At 45.5% G+C, this 12,899-nt stretch overlaps 1 protein-coding gene across 1 annotated transcript in view; it reads right to left on the bottom strand.

Moving 5' to 3' along the window:
- The window catches only part of NCOA2 (nuclear receptor coactivator 2), a 354,595-nt gene extending 341,696 nt beyond the window's left edge, over positions 1-12,899 (bottom strand). The window contains exon 1 of the mRNA XM_063451336.1: positions 12,724-12,899. The gene's annotated coding sequence lies outside the window, so the exon portion shown is untranslated. The remainder of the gene's footprint in view (positions 1-12,723) is intronic.

Raw genomic sequence — 12,899 nt, 5'->3', positions numbered from 1 at the left:
CTGTATATAAGTCTTTGGTGGGCGTGTCTATTCCTCTTTCTTTGCTGCTTCCGGAAGGCACAGGTCAGAGTACTACTTCTGAAATGATTTATTGACTTTTATTGACTTTTATACTGTTAGAAATTCATTGGTTTCTTCTATTTAATACTGTCAGTAATATAGTTCATTTATTTATTCTGTACTGTTCCCTCTTGCCCTACTTCTCCTCACCACTGTCTCCCTTTCTCCCTGTCATCTTTCCGCGGCGTTTTTACGCGACCGCGTTCGTTTTTTTGTGTTAGGGAGGTAATACAGAGACTATTCAGGAGAAGGGTGTGGGGTTGGAGGGACTATTCCGTTCAGGGCGACCTTTGTAACGGACGGCGGACCGCGATCATATCGCGGACCGCATTAGCGTTTTGGCGCGAACGGCGGCCATCTTGGATCTCGCGCTCGCGAGACCCACGACGGCCATTAGCGTTTCCTACGGTCGTTATTCAAACGACCCATCCTTAGTTTCTAATACTCGTTTTTTCCATACTGTGTATATATACCTTTGTCACATACAATCCTATTAAGGGCACAGTGCCTGCAGGCTCATCCCCTGCTGCACATATTTAAAGGCACAGTTCATGCAGGCTCATCCCCTGCTGAACTTCTTAAAGGCACAGTTCACGCAGGCTCACCCCCTGCTGTACATCTTAAAGGCACAGTACTGCCAGGCTCATCCCCTGCTGTACATCTTAAAGGCACAATACAGTTAGGCTCATCCCCTACTGTACTTATCAAAGTCACAATACAAGCAGGCTCATCCCTTGCTTTCCATCCAGAGTCACTAGTGCAAGCAGGCTCATCCCCTGCTACACACAAAGAGTCACTATACTAGCAGACTCATCCTCTGCTATAATACAAGTGCCAGTGCCAGCAGGCTCATACCCTGTTTCAAATCAAATGATACAGTGCCAGCAGGTTTCTTCCCTGCTAAATACATAAGTGTTGTATGTATGCAAGTGACTCACTGCTAGCAGGCTCATCCCCTGCTATAAATCAAGTGTCTTAGTACAAACAGTCTCACCCCTGTTTTAAAACTAAGTGACTCAATACTAGCAGGCTCATCCCCTGCTATACCATTATATATGTGACTCTATATATGACACCACATTAATAGTGAAAGCTGTATCTTACGGCTTTTCACATATTTCGGAACCTAACACTCTTCTGTCTTCCACAGACAGACCCAACATACAACACAAGATGAGTGACTCACCACAGTTACCACCATCAGATTGGCAAACTATTATTAACTCAGCGGTAGCCGCCTCCGTGGAGAAAGCTATTGGCAGACTGCTCATGCAGAACCCAAAACCCGATACAGCTACTGATCTACCCACGGAAGTAATGGAAGATGTCCTCCCCGGAGACCTCCACGCCATAAAACGGCAACGGAAGGGCACCGTATCGGACACCCAGAGACATAGAGGCAAAGCTCCAGTGAAAAAGAGCCGCCAGGCAGCGAGGAGAGAACCTTCCCCTCCATACTCTCCGTCCTCAGAGGACGACGATCGCAGTCCCCCTCCATCGCTCGACATCATGGACGAATGGAAGGCGGAGGCTTCACACTCGGATGATGAAGACTGGCTAGATGTCCAAGGAGAAGACAAGGAATGCGATCAAGACACATACCTTGATCAAGAAGAGGGCACCTTCATAGACCCCCAGGGGACGGCCATGTTCGACCCCCGCACGATCCGACACCCAAGATCGACAGAATGGGGGTTGCCAGATCACCTGGCTCAGTTCATCCACTTCTGGCTGAGGAAGCCAATGGACAAGGAAGTCAGGACAAGGCTTCGGGCAGAATGCCCAAGACCAACTCTACCAGACAAAATCGCAGTGACCCCAGAATTCGATTCTACTGTATCCCTGTTCATGTCCCGCGCGGGCCGAGACCCGCGGAAAGGGATAGAAAAAGGCCTTAGGGAATCCCAAGACAAGCTCCTTGACATCCTGGGTCCTCTAGCGAAAATGCTATACCTGGCTGACCTAGCCCTTTCCCAAGGCACTACACTGGATGCCCACACTATACGTGAATGGGCACAACGGGCTATTTGTATGCTGGGCAACACCAATGCAGCAATGTGCGCAGAACGCCGCAGAACTGCATTATTGAAAATGGACCCGAAACTGATGGAGCTGGGCAAGAAAGAGATGGGACCGCTAGCGAACGGTCAGCTATTTGGTGACTCATTCATAACTGAGCTCAAGAAACATGTGAGCATCTTCACCACTCTGAATAAGGCTCAGACCTCCATCAAGCAAGTATTTCGTAACACCGCACCACGCAGGGGAGTTTTTGCCAGGGCTGGTCGCCAAAGGGGCCGAGCCACCAGCCGATTCTGGCCTACAGGCCCCAGACACCAATCATCTCAAGCATTCTTTCCAACCTCGAGATCCAACTTCCAGCGAGGATCCTTCCGTTCAAGAGGCACCCGCACCCGTGGACGCGGACGCTTCAATGCAGGTGAGCATTCCCGACATACCTTTTCTATATTCGCACATGACTGCAGGCAGACTGTCTCTTTTTCACAGGAATGGGAAAAGATATCCTCGGACAGCTGGATCCTCAATACAGTAGCCGGTTACGAGATCGAATTCTCAGACACCCCGGTACAGGACCGACGCCCACCACCAATAAGAGCGTCGGCCTTACACACCGAAATCATAGATACGGAGATCCAAACCCTGTTCGACAAGGGGGCGGTGGAACCCGCCCCAGACGATACGGGTTTCTTCAGCAACATCTTCGTAGTCCAAAAGAAAACCGGAGACTACAGACCAGTCATCAACCTACGGCAACTGAACGTTTTTGTCACCTACAGACATTTCAAAATGGAAGGAATCCACCTTCTAAGAGACCTATTGTCGCAACACGACTGGTTCACCCGACTAGACCTAAAGGACGCCTACCTATCGGTATCAATAGCTCGCGTCAGCCGTCCTTTCCTTCGCTTCACATGGAAACATCTCTCCTACCAATTCACCTGTCTCCCATTCGGCCTCAGCTCAGCACCATGGTGCTTTACGAAACTAATGAAGCCGGTAATGGCTTACCTAAGAGAGAAGGGCATCCGCTGCCTAATATACCTGGACGATATTTTGATATTCTGCGAATCAGCACCCAGGCTTCAATCTCAAACGAGATCCATAGTGCTCTTGCTAGAGTCTTTGGGTTTCATCATCAACAGAGAAAAATCTTCACTCCAACCAGCCAAGGTGGTTCAATTCCTGGGATTCGAAATAGATTCGAGAACGTGTACTCTCCGGTTACCCACTTCAAAGATTGCAACAATACGGAAAGAGATACGCAGGGTGCTTCGAAGAGACTCAATTCCGCTTCGCCTCCTGGCCAGAATCATAGGCCTTTTGTCATCTTCCATACAAGCGATCTTCCCAGGACCGCTACACTACCGGGCCATGCAACGGGCAAAGGCCCATCACCTGAGGCAAGGACAGACCTACGACCACTGGATCCCAGTGTCAACAGAAATTCGGACAGAACTCCGATGGTGGCTCCTCCACATGGAGGCCTGGAACGGCAGAGCCATATTCGGTCCGAACCCGGACTTCGTCCTGGAGTCGGACGCCAGCCTATGGGGCTGGGGAGCCCACTGTGCACAGGCGTCCACCGGAGGACCATGGTCGGAGGAAGAGAAACTCCTACACATCAACTGCCTGGAGTTGATAGCGGGCTCCTTCGCAATCCGGAGCCTGGCCAAGAACATGTCCAACTGCTGCATTCTCTTGCGCATGGACAATTTTTCGGCAGTCCGGTACATAAACCACCTGGGCGGAGCCAGATCACGGGCCTTGACAGAAGCGACGAGGGACATCTATCGTTTCTGCCTACCCCGCAACATCACGATCAAGGCAGAATACCTACCGGGAGTCAACAACCTCACGGCGGACTGGTTCTCCCGACATTGGAGAGACAGCAGCGATTGGCGCCTGGACACCACTACCTTCCACAGGATAAGACAAGTAAGAGGTCCGCTACACATAGACCTCTTCGCATCACGGACGAACACTCAGCTACCGAGGTATTACAGCTGGCTTCCGGACCCTCAAAGCGAAGCAGTCGACGCATTCCTCCAACAATGGCCACAAACGGGAGCTTACGCGTTCCCACCGTTTTCAATGTTGGCGAGAGTCCTCCACCACCTACGCAGAGCAAGGACTTCTCTAATCTTGATCACACCATTGTGGAAGAGCCAAGCATGGTTCCCGGACCTTCTAGCTCTGTCTCAAGACCATCCGCTACTCCTACCAGTGTTCCCATTCCTCCTAGTGAACCCGGACGGGGAACCTCATCCGTTGATTACACAAGACCGATTGGAACTGGTGGTCTGGAATCTTTCCGGGGATCCTGGAATGTCTCAGGCCTATCGCAAACGACTAGAAACCTATTATGGGACTCCTGGGCACCTGGCACTAGACGCAGCTACCTATCCGCATGGAACACATGGAATCGCTGGTGCATGGAAAGGGACCTCGATCCCTTTACAGCACCTATTCCCTACATTCTAAATTTCCTGTCAAACCTTTTCTCAGAAGGACGAGCATACCGCTCAATTAATATCACCAGATCCGCCATTTCGGCGGCCCACACCCCAATAGATGGTACACCAGTGGGTCAAAACACCCTAATATGCCGTCTGCTTAGGGGCATCAGACTAGCCAGACCTCCGGCCCCGAAATATAACACTCTCTGGGATGTAGATGTAGTTATCCAATTCCTGAGGAACTGGCCGGACAACGAGGCCCTGTCTCTGAGACAACTATCAGCCAAATTGACTCTCCTTCTATGTTTAGTTTCTTTTCGCAGAGTCGCGGACGTTAGGGCTTTTGACGTAAACGGTTTCACTGTAACACCAGAAGGGGTTACCTTCACGGTGTCTCGCAGGACTAAGACGGACTCCACATCCATATCTTACCCTTTTTTTCCGACGGTTCCGCGGCTATGCGTCGTGAACACCCTACTGCGGTACGTAGAGGTTACCGAAACGCTCCGTTTTCACCGATCGGGTCAACTACTGGTATCTTACACTAAACCGTACAAACCCGTAACTACCACTACGTTGGCTAGATGGGTCCGATGGCTCTTATCCCTGGCAGGTGTAGAACCGAATTTCGGGGCCCACTCGGTACGCGGGGCGGCGGCTTCGCGTGCATATTCGGCGGGAGCATCTCTTACGGACATCTTGCGCTCGGCAGACTGGACTAGAGAAAACACCTTCAGAGTTTTCTACTTTCGACAGACATCTCACGCATCTTTTTCGTTGTTACCACAGCGTTAAAAATGCAAAATAGGAAGCCTCCTGTCATGTAATAAAATTTGTAGATTATGTTAACGTAGTGTACGTATAATCTTAATTTTAATAATGACAGGAGGCGAGTATTTTCCCCCCCGTAGACATTGGTTTTATTCCCACCCAATACTCGCCATTCAGCATTTAACAGACAGTTATGACGACCTTCAGACCGATATCTTCATACTGTATGAAATCTCACATACACAGTTTCAGCATAGATATAACTGTAGCTAACAACTCAATAGACTTGTTAATGTAATTATCAGACTTTAGATATATTAATTAACTAAATTGGATATATAGGTATTGCATGCGGACAATAGTCCATTTCCACACCTTTCACCTATTTCTGTTTTTTCCAGCATAAGATGATTCGCATACCGGGCGACAACTCCTCTCAAGCTTCACTCCAAGCTACATTCGTTTAAAGTTACAGAGTTCCAGTTTAAAGGACACTCCACAACCTGACGTTACAGGATTTCACACATCAAAGAAAGAGGAATAGACACGCCCACCAAAGACTTATATACAGGCTATGTTGGCCTAGGATTGGTTAAAAGTTTTTGATTGATTGACTTGTGCTGCTGGAGGCATAAGTAAAGAAAGTTATGCAAAATACTCGCCTCCTGTCATTATTAAAATTAAGATTATACGTACACTACGTTAACATAATCTACAAATTATCACAATTCATAACCACTAGAGGAAGCGCAGATAGGAAATGTTAAATAAGCATTTGCTTATAAACGTTGTGTCAAATGTGTGCTTAGAAGACAGATTTAAACAGAGGGTATTTACAGTTCAAGAACAAAAAAAAACTGTGGCCTATCACCAACATTACTAAAGAGCAACCACAGTGTTTGATCTCTGAATCCCAATACAACACATTGCTCCTCGCTTGGGTTTTTTTTAATACAGTTGCCTTTTAAACAGTGCATTTTTGGTAGTATATATTTTCATATAGCAGTGGTACAGGCTCCCTCTAGTGGAGTAAATTACTAGATTTTTCCATTCAGCAGGATTTGTATCCAGAATTTCAAACTGTAATATCAGTTTTTAGCTTTATTTTGTCAGACATTGTCATGATGGTCCAAGCATATCATTCTCTGTCCGTGTCTGACACCCTGGTGGAGAGAGTGATCTAACCTTAAGATCTACGACCTCTACAAAAAAAGTCTCAACATGGAGCACAGTTATCTTGAGCTCAACTGAAACTGATAGATTTAGGGTCAGTTCTGTGGTTTCCACTTGCGGTCCATAACAATCCCAAGAGGAATGTCATGTTCATAGAAAATAATACGAATGGGAAAGGCTAAGGAAATCTGGCAATCTCACTTGAAAATAATAATAATAATAATAATAATAATAATAATAATAATAAATATATATATACACACACATATATATTTCCTCTTTTATTGAATACATGAACTCTAGTTGCTTCAGACTGTTTCATGAGTGCTAGATCTAAAATGTGGGTCGCTCTCTCAATGATGTTTATATGCAATCCTGTCTCACATCCATACCTCCTATATGGTGTCATTGTAAGCACCATAACAATGTTGCACCATTAAATTGGTTATGGTGAAGAGGGGACCCTGCTGTCTGCATTGAGTTATCTAAAGAAATCTGGGGGGGAAAAAGAAGACTTTACAGAAATTTTACTTTTTCCTTAGCTGTCCAGGATTAATCCAACTTCTATGTTAGCCATGTGCGCATGGCACACAACTTGGACAGACATACCTCCCAATTTCTTTCCGAAGCATGAACTGTAGTTACTGCTAGTAATTTACTGAACACAACTGTGACCCGAACTGTGAAGAGGCTGATAATGGACATGGCATGGCTACTATAAGCCTATTCTACTAACCCTATACACTTGGGCTAAAGATTATGATTACAGGAAAGTAGAAGGGCCACACAGATGTGGGACTTGGTCAATGGCCTATTACTGTTAGCCACCAATGGGTTATGGAGTAGGTTTTGGTCTTCGGGGATATGTCAGGCGATGATTGCAATAACTGAAAGGGTTTAATATCATGGGCAGCATTAGGTTAAACAGGTAAGCTAATGCTGCCCACGACTGCAGAACACACTGACTGGGATAAACAGTACCATTGCATAACTTCAAGTAAACAAAAAATAAAATAGCTACAAAACACTGCTATAGTATGACTAGAAGCAAGTAAAAAAATAGATATAATGACCCATGGGGTATTGTTAAAGGGTTGGATGCCCAAAATGTTGGTGTTTTCATTTGTCACAATAAATTTTGGGCGACAAATGAGCCCTGTTACAAATCCAATTTGTTCCTTATAATTATGGCTAGAATTGGGAAATGGTTGAAGGGGTTAACTTGGTACCCTGCCTAGAGCTCTATGAAGCATTAATCTAGCCCAGGGGTAGGCAACCTTTTAGCAGCACTGTGCCGATATAGGATTGTGATGTCCCGTAGCGTGCCGATCCTATTTTTTTAAATTGAGGTGTGTATGCTGCCGTATTCTGCTTGTGCTATTTTTACTGTAATTGCTTTGTATCATTGTATTTGTGCGTATATGAGCTATTATATTGTATATGTTCAGGAGTAGTTTGTGGTATCATGTATGATACATATGAATGTGGGCTGTGTATGAGGGCTGCTTCTGGAATTGTGTGTGGATGGATATGTCACATTGTGTGTTGGTAGTGTGTGGGGGCTGTATGGGGTATTGCATGTGAGAGGCTGCATGTGGATTGTTAGTGGTGTTGCATTTGTGGGGATTGTGTGTATGTTTGTGTGTGGGCTGTTAGTATTATTTGTATGAGGGGAGGGTTATTATGCATTTCTGTGTATATCTAGCAGTGTGGGTAGCTTCCCTATGTTCCAGTGGGGACCGGGCCGGCCAGGTATAGCTCAAGTATAGGAGCTGCAACAGCAGCTGCAGGCTGTTCTGCTACAGTGTGGATTCCCATTTACAAGTGCTGGGAGGAAGTGATCTGAGATCACTTCCTCTACGTGCTGCAATGCATAAATTGAGGATTGTCCTTCACCACCTCTTCGTATTAGCAGATATCTGAAGTTTTACTGGGACTCCTGATAGGCCAGAGCCTGTTTGGCTCTAGCAGCCTTGAGTGCCGTGAAAAGACACCTCGAGTGCCGTACATGGCACTAGTGCCGTAGGTTGCCTACCCCTGATCTAGCCCATTCCTTTGCACTGTAAATCCTCTGTGTAAGAGCCATTTCATCAGCAATCTGAATAAAGGTACAAAATAAAATGCAGAACAAAAACTTGTTTGGAGCCTAGATTCCACAAATATTTGTCCGGTTCTGCTGCAGTAACAATGGTCTAATGGGGCCTCTTCAAGAAACCAATGCACACAAGATGGGAAAAAATAAAACAAAATGTTTCCAACAGAGCAACAGTAAATGGTACCCTGCAATACCTCCTAGGATAAAACAATAAAACAACCCCCTGACACCTTTACACACTACACATTGTGCCATCGAAGAAGCAGAAAGACATAAACAAGAATTGTACTTTAAGTTATTCTACCAAAAATGTGATCTGGACTTTATCAAGTCCTTTACTAGAGAAAATAATTATAATAAATCATGTGTTTATTGATCATGTTGGTCATTTAACCATTTTCTGGAAAAAAAAATGTAGACCTCTGGTGGGGAAACTGAACCAGTGTAATAAATCGATACATAAAACATTGACTTAAAGGGACACTATAGTCACCAGAACAACTACAGCTTAATGTAGTTGTTCTGGTGAGTATAATCATTATGTGTAGGCATTTTCATGCAAACATTATATTGCCCCTAGGGACACCTGCAAGTGGCCACTCCTCAGATGCCAACTGGAGGTGCTTCCTGGCTCAGTGCTGCACAGTACGCAGCACTGCCGTTCAGCGTCTCCACACTCTGCATGGGGACGCTGATTTTTTCTCAGAGATGCATTAATTCAATGCATCTCTATGAGGAGGTGCTGATTGGCCTAAACGGTGTTTGGCCCCGCCCCATGCCAATTTCAGCCAGCATTGCATTGGCTAAAAATCTGCAATTCGGATGTCACCAAGGGGGTGGAGCTAGTGCTGGCGAACCTGGAATTAAGGTGAGTTATTAACGTTTTAAGTGTTGTGGGGGGAACGAGGGGGGGGTGCAAACCACCTAAATAGTGGGTTAAACACTATAGGGTCAGGATAACATGTTTGTGTCGCTGACCCTATAGTGTTCCTTTAACACATAGAATTAGATGAAGTCTGATCTTCCACTCAATTAAGTGACAAACTAGGATTCAGGTTCTTATAATAGTGTCACTTATAAAGAGAAGCAAAAATAATTAGGAAGTAGAGGGAATGTGATGTGCTAGTGTTAGCTGTTACATTTTTGCAAATCAGCACCTTTTGCCTAAATGTAATTCTATCTGCACACAGTGTATAGGTGTGGGTACAAAGGTTGTGGATTATTTGGGCAGTTATCTACCCATAGTGCATATATGTAGGTACAGAACTCAAGGCTTATATGTCCAGCTATCTACACACAGTATACATGAGTGATTACATGGCAGTAGGTTATACGGGCAACTATTTGTACACAGTGTGTATAGCCAAGTGTATGGAGACAGTTGGTTATATAGGCTCCTATATGCATACTGTACACAGAGATAAATATTTGTTGCGGACTGCAGCCTTTCCCTCCATAGCTGGCAGTGTGACACGTTTTTCTAGAGTAATTTCAGACAGGAGAGGGTATAGAAACCCTCAAATATGGGCTTCGTTCATTAAAGGGTTAATCCAAGCACAAACTCTACTTCATTGATTTAATTGAGAGAGAGGTCAGTGGACACTGAGTAAATGAATGACTACTTCTGTGGCGTCAAGCTACTACAGATGCCAAAAGCATGCCAAAGGACCACCAGAAAGCATCGGAACTCGGTGGGACCAAGATTCAGGGGCAAACAGTTGCTAAGCAGTTGGCCTCATTACCCATATACCCAGGATACCCCTGGCAATATAACTGCTACAGGGGGCTGTATATGTTATGATACTTGGAGTGACCCTTTAAAACTTTAACGTATACTAAATCAAGTAAAAAAATATTTTTTTTCAATGACCGATTCCCTTAAAAAAAGTTAAATATCAAGTGCCATGACATGAAATTATGTTATTGTAAGACAGTCCATAAATAAATTGGGCAAAATATTTTTTTAAGACAATATATATGGTAGATCAGCAGGTCCAAGGACATTCACTGCTGCAAAAGAAGAAAAAAAAATAAGTTACCAGCTACAAAAATCCAGATATACATCTTCCTTAAAAACACAGGGAAAGTTAGTCCAATATGTTCAATAAAGTCATGATTTTTTCCAACATTTGTTTTAATTACATTTTTATTTCTCTTAGGCAAAGATTAGATTCAGATCACATCTAAGGTCAGACTAGTTAAAATCTAATTAGAATTGTTAAAAAAAAAAAAACTACTACAACTTTACTGTCAAGCACTAATGAAACATCTCTTCACAAAACAATGGTCATGATTCAATATTTTTGGATAAGCTTTTCAAATAACGCAATATTTTTGGATAAACCTTTAAAATAATTTAAAGGTTGTGAAAATATTTTAATTTTGTAATATTTTGAAGAAAAAGAAAAAAAAATATTTGAAAAGCCGATTCAACCACATTAAATTTAGGTCAATGGTCACAAACATATTCCACTAAAAAGGAGCTATATAAACAAAACACACACTCTCTCTCAAGTTATGAGAAACATAGGATTCCTGTACAGACATTTTCAGTTATTCTCCTTATGGCAAAGTCACACACACACAGTCATTCCATTTAAGGAAAACATATCTACATAATTTGCTCCCTATATGAAGAACAGTCATTGTTATAACAATCAGAAACAGATACTACACAGTCATTACCCCACCCCACAAACAAGCAAGGTTACTAATATCCCTAAAAATCTAAATCTCACTAATAGTCACTGCTCCCAAAAACAAGCACAGTCATGCACTGTCACCCTTGTAAACAGTCATATACACTCAGCCATCCCTTGTAAGAAGTCACACACGCGCACACTTATCCATTCCCTCCATGAAGTCACACTAACACACTCAGCCATAACATGGAAGAAAAATCTCTCACACTCAGCCATGCCCAGTAGGAATTCTCACACACACTCAGCCATCCATGCAATGTAAGAAGTCGCTAACGCTCAGCCATCCCCAGTAGGTAGTCCCTCACTCTCAGCCATCCCCAGTAGGTAGTCTCTTACTCTCAGCCATCCCCAGTAGGTAGTCTCTTACTCTCAGCCATCCCCAGTAGGTAGTCTCTTACTCTCAGCCATCCCCAGTAGGTAGTCTCTTACTCTCAGCCATCCCCAGTAGGTAGTCTCTCACTACTCTCAGCCATCCCCAGTAGGTAGTCTCTCACTACTCTCAGCCATCCCCAGTAGGTAGTCTCTCACTACTCTCAGCCATCCCCAGTAGGTAGTCTCTCACTCTCAGCCATCCCCAGTATGTAGTCTCTCACTCTCAGCCATCCCCAGTAGGTAGTCTCTCACTCTCAGCCATCCCCAGTAGGTAGTCTCTCACTCTCAGCCATCCCCAGTATGTAGTCTCTCACTCTCAGCCATCCCCAGTATGTAGTCTCTCACTCTCAGCCATCCCCAGTATGTAGTCTCTCACTCTCAGCCATCCCCAGTAAGTAATATCTCACTCTCAGCCATCCCCAGTTGGAAGTCCCTCACTCTCAGCCATCCCCAGTAAGTAATCTCTCACTCTCAGCCATCCCCAGTTGGAAGTCCCTCACTCTCAGCCATCCCCAGTTGGAAGTCCCTCACTCTCAGCCATCCCCAGTTGGAAGTCCCTCACTCTCAGCCATCCCCAGTAGGTAGTCTCTCACTCTCAGCCATCCCCAGTAGGTAGTCTCTCACTCTCAGCCATCCCCAGTAGGTAGTCTCTCACTCTCAGCCATCCCCAGCAGGTAGTCTCTCACTCTCAGCCATCCCCAGCAGGTAGTCTCTCACTCTCAGCCATCCCCAGTAAGTAGTCTCTCACTCTCAGCCATCCCCAGTTGGAAGTCACTCACTCTCAGCCATCCCCAGTAAGTAATCTCTCACTCTCAGCCATCCCCAGTTGGAAGTCCCTCACTCTCAGCCATCCCCAGTTGGAAGTCCCTCACTCTCAGCCATCCCCAGTAGGTAGTCTCTCACTCTCCATCCACAGTAGTCCCGTGCCAGGTCTCCACATTCCCGGAGCACTCTGTAGTGACAGCCGCCGCCCCTATGGCCGCCAGGAGGAAGGCGCTCGCGAGTCTCCATTCCTCCGGCCCACACGCCGCCCAGCACCCACGGGGAGGAGCAGGGAGCACGGGGGTCTTACCGGTCAGTGCAGACAGGAACCCGTTAACCCGACTTCTGCTGGGCTAAGCGGATCCAACGCCGCCATGTTCCTTCTTCTAAGAGCACAGTCAGTGTTGTTTATCCCACAAATCTCCGCCTTCTCCGCCCCACAACTCATTACCGTCCTCCTCCTCATGGAGACCCTCCTCATTATTT

Source organism: Pelobates fuscus, chromosome 4 (assembly GCF_036172605.1).
Source record: "Pelobates fuscus isolate aPelFus1 chromosome 4, aPelFus1.pri, whole genome shotgun sequence".
NCBI classification, from domain to species: domain Eukaryota; kingdom Metazoa; phylum Chordata; class Amphibia; order Anura; family Pelobatidae; genus Pelobates; species Pelobates fuscus.
Note: the sequence above shows the minus strand (reverse complement) of the source record. Positions and strands in the feature narration are given on the sequence as shown.